The sequence below is a fragment of the Melanostigma gelatinosum genome (assembly GCF_949748355.1).
Source record: "Melanostigma gelatinosum genome assembly, chromosome: 2".
Taxonomy (NCBI): domain Eukaryota; kingdom Metazoa; phylum Chordata; class Actinopteri; order Perciformes; family Zoarcidae; genus Melanostigma; species Melanostigma gelatinosum.
In genome coordinates this window covers 32,699,198-32,710,497 of record NC_136635.1, presented here as the reverse complement: position 1 = coordinate 32,710,497, position 11,300 = coordinate 32,699,198, and the positions used below count along the sequence as shown (strand labels likewise).

Genomic DNA, 11,300 nt, shown 5'->3' with positions numbered 1-11,300 from the left:
CTGTTGGTTTAGTTGTCTAAAGCTAACTGTTGGTTTAGTTGTCTAAACCTAACTGTTGGTTTAGTTGTCTAAACCTAACTGTTGGTTTAGTTCTCTAAACCTAACTGTTGGTTTAGTTCTCTAAAGCTAACTGTTGGTTTAGTTGTCTAAAGCTAACTGTTGGTTTTGTTGTCTAAAGCTAACTGTTGGTTTAGTTGTCTAAAGCTAACTGTTGGTTTAGTTGTCTAAAGCTAACTGTTGGTTTTGTTGTCTAAAGCTAACTGTTGGTTTAGTTGTCTAAAGCTAACTGTTGGTTTAGTTGTCTAAAGCTAACTGTTGGTTAGGTTAGAGTGTTGCATTTCATCCTCAAGAGCTCTTAAAGTTCTGAGGGTGAACCATCGATAGGAAAAGAAGAACTAAGTTCTTGACCTTTAAACCACATCCATACTGTCTTTTCATGTGAGGCTTGAGGTTTTGCTCCTCAAAGTGTTTCCAATGAATGTTTTCTATTCGGCCACAGTTTGGTTCGATTCATTGTGGTCACAGACTGTTCTGCCTCTCTGAAGCAGGGTTCAGCCATGTTCTTTTGAATCCTGGCTCAACCTTTACCCAAAACACATCCAGCACGCTGCTGTGTCAGCCAATCAGATCTGTGTAGAGTCGTGTTCCCGACAGACTGCTGTGCAATGAGAAGGCTGTATTTCTACAGTTCGATAAAATGATGAAATGATTGCCGCTGTGATCCCAGAGTTGTCAAATCCTGCTTTAGAGGATTATAAAGCTGACTTCAGGGTTTTTTGTGTGTGATAAAAGTTCTCATGCCTCCATCAACACAAGCTTAAATATTTCTCCTTCTACAGAGTAATCTAGCAGGAATAAGCAGCTGCAAGGATTTGATTGGTCGACACTGAAATTCAGAGCATTGACGACAACTTTGTGTTTATGCAGAAAGAGTTTCTATCCATGAAATTCAACATAATAATCTTTATATGTAAACTCTGCAGGGTTGAAATGCAAACACATTTAGAGTTAACTGTCGGGTGCCGATGCAATGATATTTTCATCAAGACAGATATCATTTGGTACAATGTTGTTCCTGAGACATAATATCTGCTCCTAATGCTGAGGATGAGTGAAATGCAGAGCTTCATTTGTTTGCGTGTAATAAAGTTGATTTTTAAGCCGAATCCTGACGGTTTTGTGATCCACTGACTTTCAGCGATGCTAATAGCGTGACTGTAGGAATTAGTTTCGGTGGAATCACTGTGTCTCATTGGAAAACATGCAGCGCTTCACATTCTCATCAGTCCTCAGAGTCGATTGGTTGAAAACCTAAAGCACGAGGAGACGACAGAGAGGTTCAGATCAGAGCCACCGGTGATCCTTTGATCCGTCTCTAACCCGAACCCAGGCTGAGAGGAGCAGGGAGACGGGGAGGATTTGGCACAAGAGGACAGGTGGTTTCTCCTCAAGACTTTAAACTGACTCGACAGTAAACTGTAGCAACAGGAAGTCGCTGGAGTCATGAAGGCTGTTTTAATTACACAAGAACTTTCTGCAAAAACAGTTTCTATTTATTCATTGTCTGTGTAGGCAGCGGTGCAATGCATTCTGGGAGTGTGCTTCGAGAGACGGACCGTCACGTTGGTCTGCTCCTCATTTGCATAAAGTTGAGGTCTTGACTACTTTATGCAAATCAGGGGACTCCAGCACGACTGGCTGCCTCTGGAAACCGTTGTTGATCTTAAAAATGAAGACGGACTCAACAGCTGCCCCAAATGTTTGAAGAAACTAATTTATTTTCTTAATTTAAGAGAAAACTTCCAAATGAGCTGTGATATCGGTCCAGTTTACAATGAATACGTTTATAATCAGGGAGCAGAAAGCCCACGAGTGAAAGTGTTCATCCAATCAGGAGCAACCAGGAAGAGTTTTCACGGTTAAACTAGGCGTCAACCTCCAGTTCTAAAAAGTGAAGTCAAAGCTTCATGTGTTAAAGCTGCATTCTCTCTAGTGTCCACCAGGGGGCGACTCCTCTGGTTGTCTATAGAAAATGACTCTACTTCTCTCTTGATTTATTACCTCAGTAAACATTGTAAACATGAGTTTATGTCTCAATCTCTAGTTTCAAGTCTTCTTCAATACAGCATGATGTTCATTTAGTACATTATGCTCCATTTAGAGTCACACAGACCATAAAGCAGGGGATGCTTTAGGGCGGGGCTACACGCTGATTGACAGGTCTGAAACAGACCATAAAGCAGGGGATGCTTTAGGGCGGGGCTACACGCTGATTGACAGGTCTGAAACAGACCATAAAGCAGGGGATGCTTGAAAACTTGGCCGGACATGAAACTGGCGGTTGAATCACGAGTACAAAATAAAAACAAACCGAGAAGAACTGCGAGAGAAGAAAAAGTTAATGTGATCATCTGTTGACCGTCGGTGGACCATCGTTTCAATCATTTGCATAAAGGCAAGAGTTGTTTTTGACATGATAAATGTCAAATATCTCATTGTTTCACATCTGGAATGTGCGACATGACAAAACATTAACTTCCCATGTAACATGACATGTGAAACAACACGTCACGTGATCAAAACTCACAGTATACGGCCATTTCATCTGCTGATTGTCATATTGATGTACTTTTTATCTAAGTGTTGCAAGAGGAAGAAATAAGTGATGTGGTTTGAGAAAGAGCTGGAAGTAGAGACCTAAGACGTGTTAAACACAATCAGAGATGGTAAAATGTGAAGTTAATGGAAGTCTGCTTAGTTTATCCAACATTTCCCTGGACTCTTTTCTTGCTGCCGTCCTCCAAGGATGCTGGATTACGATCTCCTTTCCATTTGAGACTCCACATGGAGACGTCCAGCGATAACTGAGATTCAAGTAGAGCAAACAGGCTGAATGTAAAGTGAGGCGGTGAGGTGATACGGTGGTCCGATGCCGTATAAACTCCTCTTGTTTACCAGAAACAATCCAAAGCACAGACGACAGAGAAACTGTGTTTCATCTTCTTCCGATTGTTGTTTTATTGGTGTCAGACGATGTCAGACGGGCGGATGAGAAACTTGAAGAAATGCAATCAAAGGTGAGATTATTACTCCTGTGTCACTCAAACAAATGTAAATCTAATGCAGACTTGTTTTTCCTGGTTCAATAGCAGTTTAGATTCAAGCCTCTGCTTAAACAAACCTCAGAAACAACTGTGGGTGAAGAATGCATCCTGCAGAGCAAACGGGACTCGCTGAAACATTTGTATCTTCTCAAAGCTCATTAAGAGACTTGATGTGAAGTGAAAGAGAGTTCTCAACATCTCTGCAGAGCTTTAACCGCTTTCACACGAGAGGACAAACACAACCGACTGACGAATCAAAAGCACAACGAATGGAACGAGGAGGGGTCGTGATCATCTGTGAACTCATATCTCGTATTCATGGACTACGTCATGCCTTCACACAAGCCCTGTAGAGAAAGAAGTCAAGTATGAAACTGTTTGATGTGGCTGACTATTTACTCAAATGTAATTTGTAAGACTTCCTGTTTCTAAAGCGTCTGGAATGAAGTGGTGATTTCTCTCGCTTTCTATCAGTGAACTCTTTGTGACGGTCACGTCTAAAAAGCTCAGAGCGCCAAGTTATGGAAATTCAGAGATGCACGACGCAGGACGTGATTACGTCATTTCCTGTCGAGCTCCTCACGCCGGCTTCACTCGTTTCCTGTTTCCTTGTTTCCTTGTCTCCTTGTCTCCTGGGTTTCCTAAAGAAGGCTGGCATCAGGTCTGGAGTCCATAAACTCCAGTGGGAGAAGAAAGTCAACATCAACAAAGATTGTGACCGATTCTTTCGCTCCAAAGTCACCGACGTACAAACTGGAGTCGTGTTTCTTTCAGGAAGCCGCACATCGACCCAAGATATGAAATAAGAGACGAAACCAAGACGAGATCTGCAGCTACGCTTCAGGAGCACTTCATTCAGCCAAGTAAAGAAAAGCTACCGTCCGCCGGTCCTCTTCTCTCGTGTTCCCTTCTTTGTGCACTGGTCTCAAGCGGAAGGCTTCCTGATGTGGTGAGAGATGTGCTTGAGTGCAGTTCTTGGCTCCACCAGATGTTCACGGACGATGACGCCATCATCTCAAGAGAGGCCTGGTGATCCCATGTTGTATCGTCCAGGAAGGTTTCCGTGACGGTGGAGCCTTGAGATCCAGAGATGTGTTGTTTGTAAGTGTGGGCGGGGCACAGAACATATGACGACGCTACATGCGTGAGATGAACTTCGTTCGCTACCTTTCTATTCCGAACGTTGGCGAACGCCACTATTTAAACTCAGGCAAACTCGACTCTAACATGTCGATCATGTGACTATGTGTTAAATGCGTTACTGTGTGCTAACACGTTAGCCACGGTAGCTTCTCAGGGGGATGAAATACCCCAAATAAGGTTGAAAGTAGAGATTAAAACATTTTAATCAGTGAATAATTTATAGTTGAATTAATATCCCCCGACGAAAGTATGCCACGGTTTAATGGAAACTCCCAGATCGGGGCTGGATGTGAAGCCGTGATGGGAGCATCGGAGAGGTGCAGCTGATTGGAGCTCGTCACTCTGGACTCTCATTAATTCCTTTTATTCTGCCTCTCAGATTAAACTCTCCTCAGCGAGATGAATAAAATGAAGCACTGAGCTTCGACAACGCGCGATTATTCCCCGTCCTGATTATTGTTTCCTTCCTGCAGCGGAGACGGTGAGGTTGAGGGATTTAGGGGGGGGGGGGGGCATTTTCTCTGCAGAGATACATGAAAAAATAATGAGCTGTCTTCGTGCGTCGGGCCTTTCATTAATAAAACAGCACTCAGTGGGGGAGCGTTCGAATAAATGTTATAATTGAAGGCAGCTGTAGTCCAGGTTAATGTGATAACGGAATACAGAGGATTCCTTTCACATCAAGTTTGATAATTCATGCTGTATAAAGAATGAATCTAATCTTTGACAGAATGATTAAAGCCCTTTGTTTTTTATAAGGCGACTCTTTCTTTGTGACAAAGAGATGAATGACTGAAGAGCAGCAATCTAGTGCAGGAAAGAGTCTGATATTATATTTTGTTATATCTGGATCAGGAGACAACCTCCGGTTCTATAAAGTGAAGCCAAAGCTTCATGTGTTAAAGCTGCATTCTCTCTAGTGTCCACCAGGGGGCGACTCCTCTGGTTGTATAGAAGTCTATAGAAAATGACTCTACTTCTCTCTTGATTTATTACCTCAGTAAACATTGTAAACATGAGTTTATGTCTCAATCTCTAGTTTCAAGTCTTCTTCAATACAGCATGATGTTCATTTAGTACATTATGGTCCATTTAGAGTCACACAGACCATAAAGCAGGGGATGCTTTAGGGCGGGGCTACACGCTGATTGACAGGTCGACACCAGAGACGTATACGGCGTCTCTACGTCACTCCTATGATCACTTCCTGTTCACTGGTTGCAAAAAAACAAGATGGCGACGGCCAAAATGACAAACTCAAGACTTAACAAAAAAGTATTGTACAACCAATGGGTGATGTTAACTGAATGGGTTGTAGCTGCTGCTGTGGGCCAATCACACGGCGTGTTACATCAAAGAACGCCTGCTGGTGTCTTTGTCATCACTAAACGTAGGTCACTTGGCCTGAAACACCAGAGATCTTACATGCTGATGTAAGTTGTGTTGTTCAACATGAAGCAAGTTGCAGCAACATTAACATAATCATGATATAACATGATGTTAATATTGAACACGTTTTAACAGGTCGATTATTTGTGTTATGTTCATCACTAAACCCTTCCAGACTCTACATTGAAAACTACTTTGGATTAATTGTTGTCATTTTGAATGTGTAATATCACCCTGTTACACACACCTCCATTGTGAATCACTGACCAATCAAACATCGGTTTAGTTGCGTTACAGTACATTTGGTTCTGCTATGTCATTGATAATGAAGGAAAACATGAAGAGGTGAAGTGATCCTCTGAGGACACTTGATGACGTAACATTTTTTAATTATCTTTAGTTTTTTTTTACAGTTTTCTTTGTCAGCACTTGAATGAAATAACATCTCAAACATCCTTATGGGACCGAACAACTTCTACAAGTCCTTCATGCAACTTATTCATGTACTTCATGATGTACTTTTAATATGAATCACCTTCTCCATCATCACTTTAATCTCCTCTCAGTGTGAAGAGCTCATTAAAGCTTTCCCTCGACTCCTCCTGTCCCGACTTCCACTCGCTGCTCTACACTCTAATAACTCATATTTTCATCCCTCTCCTCGTGTTCTTTATGATTCGCTCTGCTCTCCAGGCTCTCCGGTCGCCCCTGCAGACCCCTCAGATGCAGTTGTTGTCCACAGGAACAGAGAGCTCTGGGTTCTGGATCTGGAGAGGCCCTGAGGTGACACACCTGACGACAGGAAGCTGAGGACAGAGCTGCAGTTGGACGACACCTGAGGTCTGACTCGAAACCTGAGAACACCCACAAGAGCATTACTCACTTCGCCTGCGTCAACACTGAGCGATGTGTTCTTATGAAGAAAGGTTTGTTCATAATGTGGACGTTTCTGCACTCAAATATATAAGTTATTGAAAGTTTGATGTAAAATAACGGGTATAACCAGCAAGAAAGTCTGCAATGGGTAGTTGTGTTTGTGGTTGTCACGCTGCGTAGTTAGGATACGTTGTTATGCTACTTGGTTATGCTACTTGGTTACGGTATGTGGTTACGCTACGTAGTTACGCTACGTAGTTAGGCTACGTAGTTAGGCTACGTAGTTAGGCTACGTGGTTAGGCTACGTGGTTAGGCTACTTGGTTACGGTACGTGGTTACGCTAAGTAGTTAGGCTCCGTTGTTAGGCTACGTAGTTACGCTACGTGGTTAGGCTACTTGGTTACGGTACGTGGTTACGCTAAGTAGTTAGGCTCCGTTGTTAGGCTACGTAGTTACGCTACGTGGTTACGCTACGTGGTTACGCTACGTGGTTAGGCTACGTGGTTAGGCTACGTGGTTATGGTACATGGTTACGCTACGTGGTTAGGCTACGTGGTTAGGCTACGTGGTTAGGCTACGTGGTTACGCTAAGTAGTTAGGCTCCGTTGTTAGGCTACGTGGTTACACTACGTAGTTACGCTACGTGGTTACGCTACGTGGTTAGGCTACGTGGTTAGGCTACGTGGTTACGGTACATGGTTACGCTACGTGGTTAGGCTACGTGGTTAGGCTACGTGGTTAGGCTACGTGGTTACGCTAAGTAGTTAGGCTCCGTTGTTAGGCTACGTGGTTACACTACGTAGTTACGCTACGTGGTTACGGTACGTGGTTACGGTACGTGGTTACGCTACGTAGTTAGGCTACGTAGTTAGGCTACGTAGTTAGGCTACTTGGTTACGCTACGTGGTTACGCTACGTAGTTAGGCTACGTAGTTAGGCTACTTGGTTACGGTACGTGGTTACGCTACGTAGTTAGGCTACGCGGTTATGCTAAGTAGGGGCTCACTGGGTTAAGAGGTTTGTCTGGTAACTGCAGGGTCAACGGTTCGATCCTCGACGGGGACGTGTCCTGTGTCGAAGTGTCCCGAGCAAGACACTGAACCCCTAACGGCTCCCCGGGCTCCTGTCATTGGCTGCTCCCTCGACACAGGGATGGGTCGAATGCAGAGACAAAGTTCCCCTTCCAGGATCAATACAGTATCATAATATGTGGTTATGCTACGTTGTTAGGCTACGTTGTTACTTTGTTATTTGAACACAATCAAAAATCTTTTCCCAACGTTAACCATTAGGCATTGTTACTTAAAGATTTATATGAAACATATTTCTGAAATGTTTTTGGTCCACAAACGTTGACATTCAACGTTCGATATCCGTGGTTTGAAGAAATATACAAACACAACGTTGTTTTCCGCTGACTAAACAAGATATCTTTTACTATCAGGGAGATGAAACAGCGACGGGCAGTCTAGCAGATTACAGCTGAGGCTGAAATGTCCTCAAATGGCCACCGTACGGAGGATGAGGCCTTGTAATTGAGGTAAGAACGTTCTCATTTCCCAGTTTGTTCATCCTCCATTCACAACAGAGACAGGGCCTCATTTCATCTTCACCCTGTAAAGATTTCTCCACATTGCATCAAAGAATCCCACATCGAGTGTCTGCTCTCGTTTATGCACATGAATGCTTGAGCCAGCAGAAACGATTAAACAAGAGCCATTATAAAATGATTGGAGCCGAATGAGATTAACGTACCATACCGTGCATGAATCAACAGAAAATGAGTCTGTATTCCATCTAATTGAAAGCAGCGGCCCTCGATGATGAGGTCACGCTGCTGAGCATCAGCTTGTTTACAGAGAAACAACAGCGAATGTTTAACCGACACAACGAAAGCAAAGAGAAATGGGAGCTAAACGAGGATTCATCAGCTGAATCAGGAAAGAATGAAAAGCAAGTGAAAGGTGAAGAACAGGTGATTCTGCTCAACCTCAGGACTTTAACATTGAACACAGAGTCGTGTGCTGTGCCAGTGAACATGTCCGCTCTGGATATTCTAACACCGGCTTTGTGTCCCAGCTGCCTCTCTCAGACATTTGAAGACAGACGGGAAGCCTGAAGTATCCAAAGTTCCTCAGCACTAATCCTCAGCGACAGGAAGTGCATGCAGTGAAGAAAAAGTGAGACTCGCATTAAAACACATTGAAGCACATTAAATCAGAGCACAAGTCGTGTTTTTAAAAATGAAAAACCCTCCGGATTTCGTGGTGGATTGTTCCAAAACGGTCCTCGTTGGACGGTGAAGTGCACTCTGAGGTCTAACTGGTCGGTTTCCAAAAGACCTGCTGCCAAAATACACTCCTCCCTCCGGATCCGTGCAAAGAGCAGCCGAGGAAAGTCTATGGCTCCGGATCACCGGCCGGCAGGAGTTTGATCAATTATCAGCTGCGTGATGTCATCAATCAATCGTAGAAATGTATTCAACGTGTTTTATAAATGATCGACACAAACAAACAGAAACAAGAGCGCAGATGAAGAGACTACCAGGATTAGCTTCAGAGAAAAGAAAATGCTGAAAAAGATGTATGATGGTGAAACAGTTCAACGATAATAAAGCAAAACGTATTAAATAGAGGCAGCGTGCTGGTCGTGCCGCTCTGCTACCAAGTGGACATGGAATAGTTTGTTAAAATATATATTTAAAACACCACCCAAGAGTGACTGTAATATGATATAACTTATGAACAATCTGCAGTTTGAACAGCATCACACACACACACACACACACACACACACACTCACGTGAACAGAAGCGTGATGTTAAAACCTCAGACTGAATAGAAGTGGACGTCGTCACGGTGACGTCTGTCGTTGGTTTGTGGATGTTTTGAAACCTCGAGTTTGGACGGACCCATCACAGCTGTTATTTAACGACATCCAGAGTATCTACACGAGGAACTGGAGGACAGCACTCAAGAAATGGAAGACGTCCCCATGTTGTCTATATTTGTCTCTTTTTCCTTCCTTCTGCCCCCCCCTCTCTCATTGTTGGCGCTCTCAGGCTGTGTGTTTTTAATGAATTGCCTCCTGACGCCCTCAATGCCGATTACGATGCAAACCTGAGCACCTGTAAGCAACGTGAGCCAACTGTTAATGTTGAGCGAGCACAAGACAGCTTTACCGGATCACGGTTACTGAGCCTCAAGCTCATTCCTCCCATTGGACTGAGGAGCTGTATGTGAGGATGCAAACGTCAGACGGATCGGACATGAAACTGATTTAACTGCCTGGAAAAAAGTCCACTTCGGTCTCATTTCTAGGACATCAACTATCGTCCGTCAGCGTCTCGTGTCGACGTTCAAGGCGCCTTTCAGCGTCTGGATGAGCTTTCAAGCAACTACAATCTAAACCATCTGCTGCAATCAGGTATGTCCCAGTGCAGTGAGGCAAAAAACACCAGGACGTTCTACTGCATCCGGTCGCATTCTGCAGTATGTGCTCTTCTGACCCACAATCCTTTGCACGGCACATAAATGAGCAAGAGGGTCAGAGTTTACGGCGCACACGAAGTAGCTACCTGAGTGAACGCATACTGCAGTACGCACTGAACGTATGAAGAGTTGAGTTGCACTCAATTTACAGACAGAAATGTAGGACGCAGCTTTTATCCAAAGCACTGGATTACAACAGGTGTCGACCTCTGGTGCTGGAAGATGAAGCCAAAGCAGTGGTGCTAACAAACTGCAGTTCACGACGAGAGTAATAATGACGGGAGCAGAAGAGGAAGTCAGGTGGTTAAAATGGGTCAAAAAGTGAATCCTCATTTTTCATGCGTTTTCCTACTAAACTCCAGCAACTCGCGTCAATTTCTGCTCGTTACATGAATACAGTCTTTCAAAATAAACTTCAGTCTTTACAGGAAACAACTTAGTTAAGTTCAGGTAACAAAAAGACTTAAGTTAGGTTTAGAAAAAGATCATGGTTTGAATTAAAATTCCTAAAGGAAGAGGCGTAACTTAAGTACGGAAGTTACGTTACGAATAAATCAACGATGACTTCTCGTCTCCTGGGTGTTAGATTAGACATTGTCTTTACACTTCCTGGTTCATGATTACGTGGATTACATACAAATTGAATTTGATATTGCTACGAACTCTGTATGAGAACAACCTGAGTTGCACAATTTTAACACAAAACACGATCTTTTCCTAATCTTCACCAAGTAGTTTTGTTTCAATTCACCAAGTTGACCACATGCCTCAATTTAAATGGACATTTAATTTGCTGATAAATGTGACAAAAAAGCGTCTCTACATGAAAGCATGTTGAATTCACAGATCATTCAGGAGAGTTTAGTCAGCTCTCCTCTTGGAGGGACACGTTGAGAAAATGAGAAAATCCAGCATTCACCTCATGATTGAGTTTTTATGTCCTTGGCTCAAGATGTCGAGGAATGGAAAGATGAAGGACTTTTGAATTCCTCACTCCCCGCCTTCATAGCTCTTTTCCCCTCATTGCTACGCCTATAGGGAATATATGAACACATCAGCCCGACCCATCCGAGGAGACAGCGGCGATACGGAGCGGTGAGTCACTGTGTTCGAGGCTATCTGTCATTCTCAGTCCGACCTGACATCAGCTGTCAGAATGAACAGTGATTGGACGGATCAGCCGGAGGAGCCTTGACTTCTGAGCGACTCGGCAGGAAGTAATGCCCATAACAGTCGAGGCGTTTTGAGAAATATGGAATCAGACTCAGAGATAACAGCTTCAACCACAAACTGCAT

General features: G+C 43.6%; 1 long non-coding RNA gene across 1 annotated transcript in view; it reads right to left on the bottom strand.

Moving 5' to 3' along the window:
• LOC306792760 overlaps nt 1–10,994 on the bottom strand; it is a 24,198-nt gene extending 13,204 nt beyond the window's left edge. The window contains exon 1 of the long non-coding RNA XR_013772843.1: nt 10,924–10,994. This is a non-coding gene — a long non-coding RNA (uncharacterized lncRNA). The remainder of the gene's footprint in view (nt 1–10,923) is intronic.
• Between the last annotated feature and the right edge of the window lie 306 nt (nt 10,995–11,300).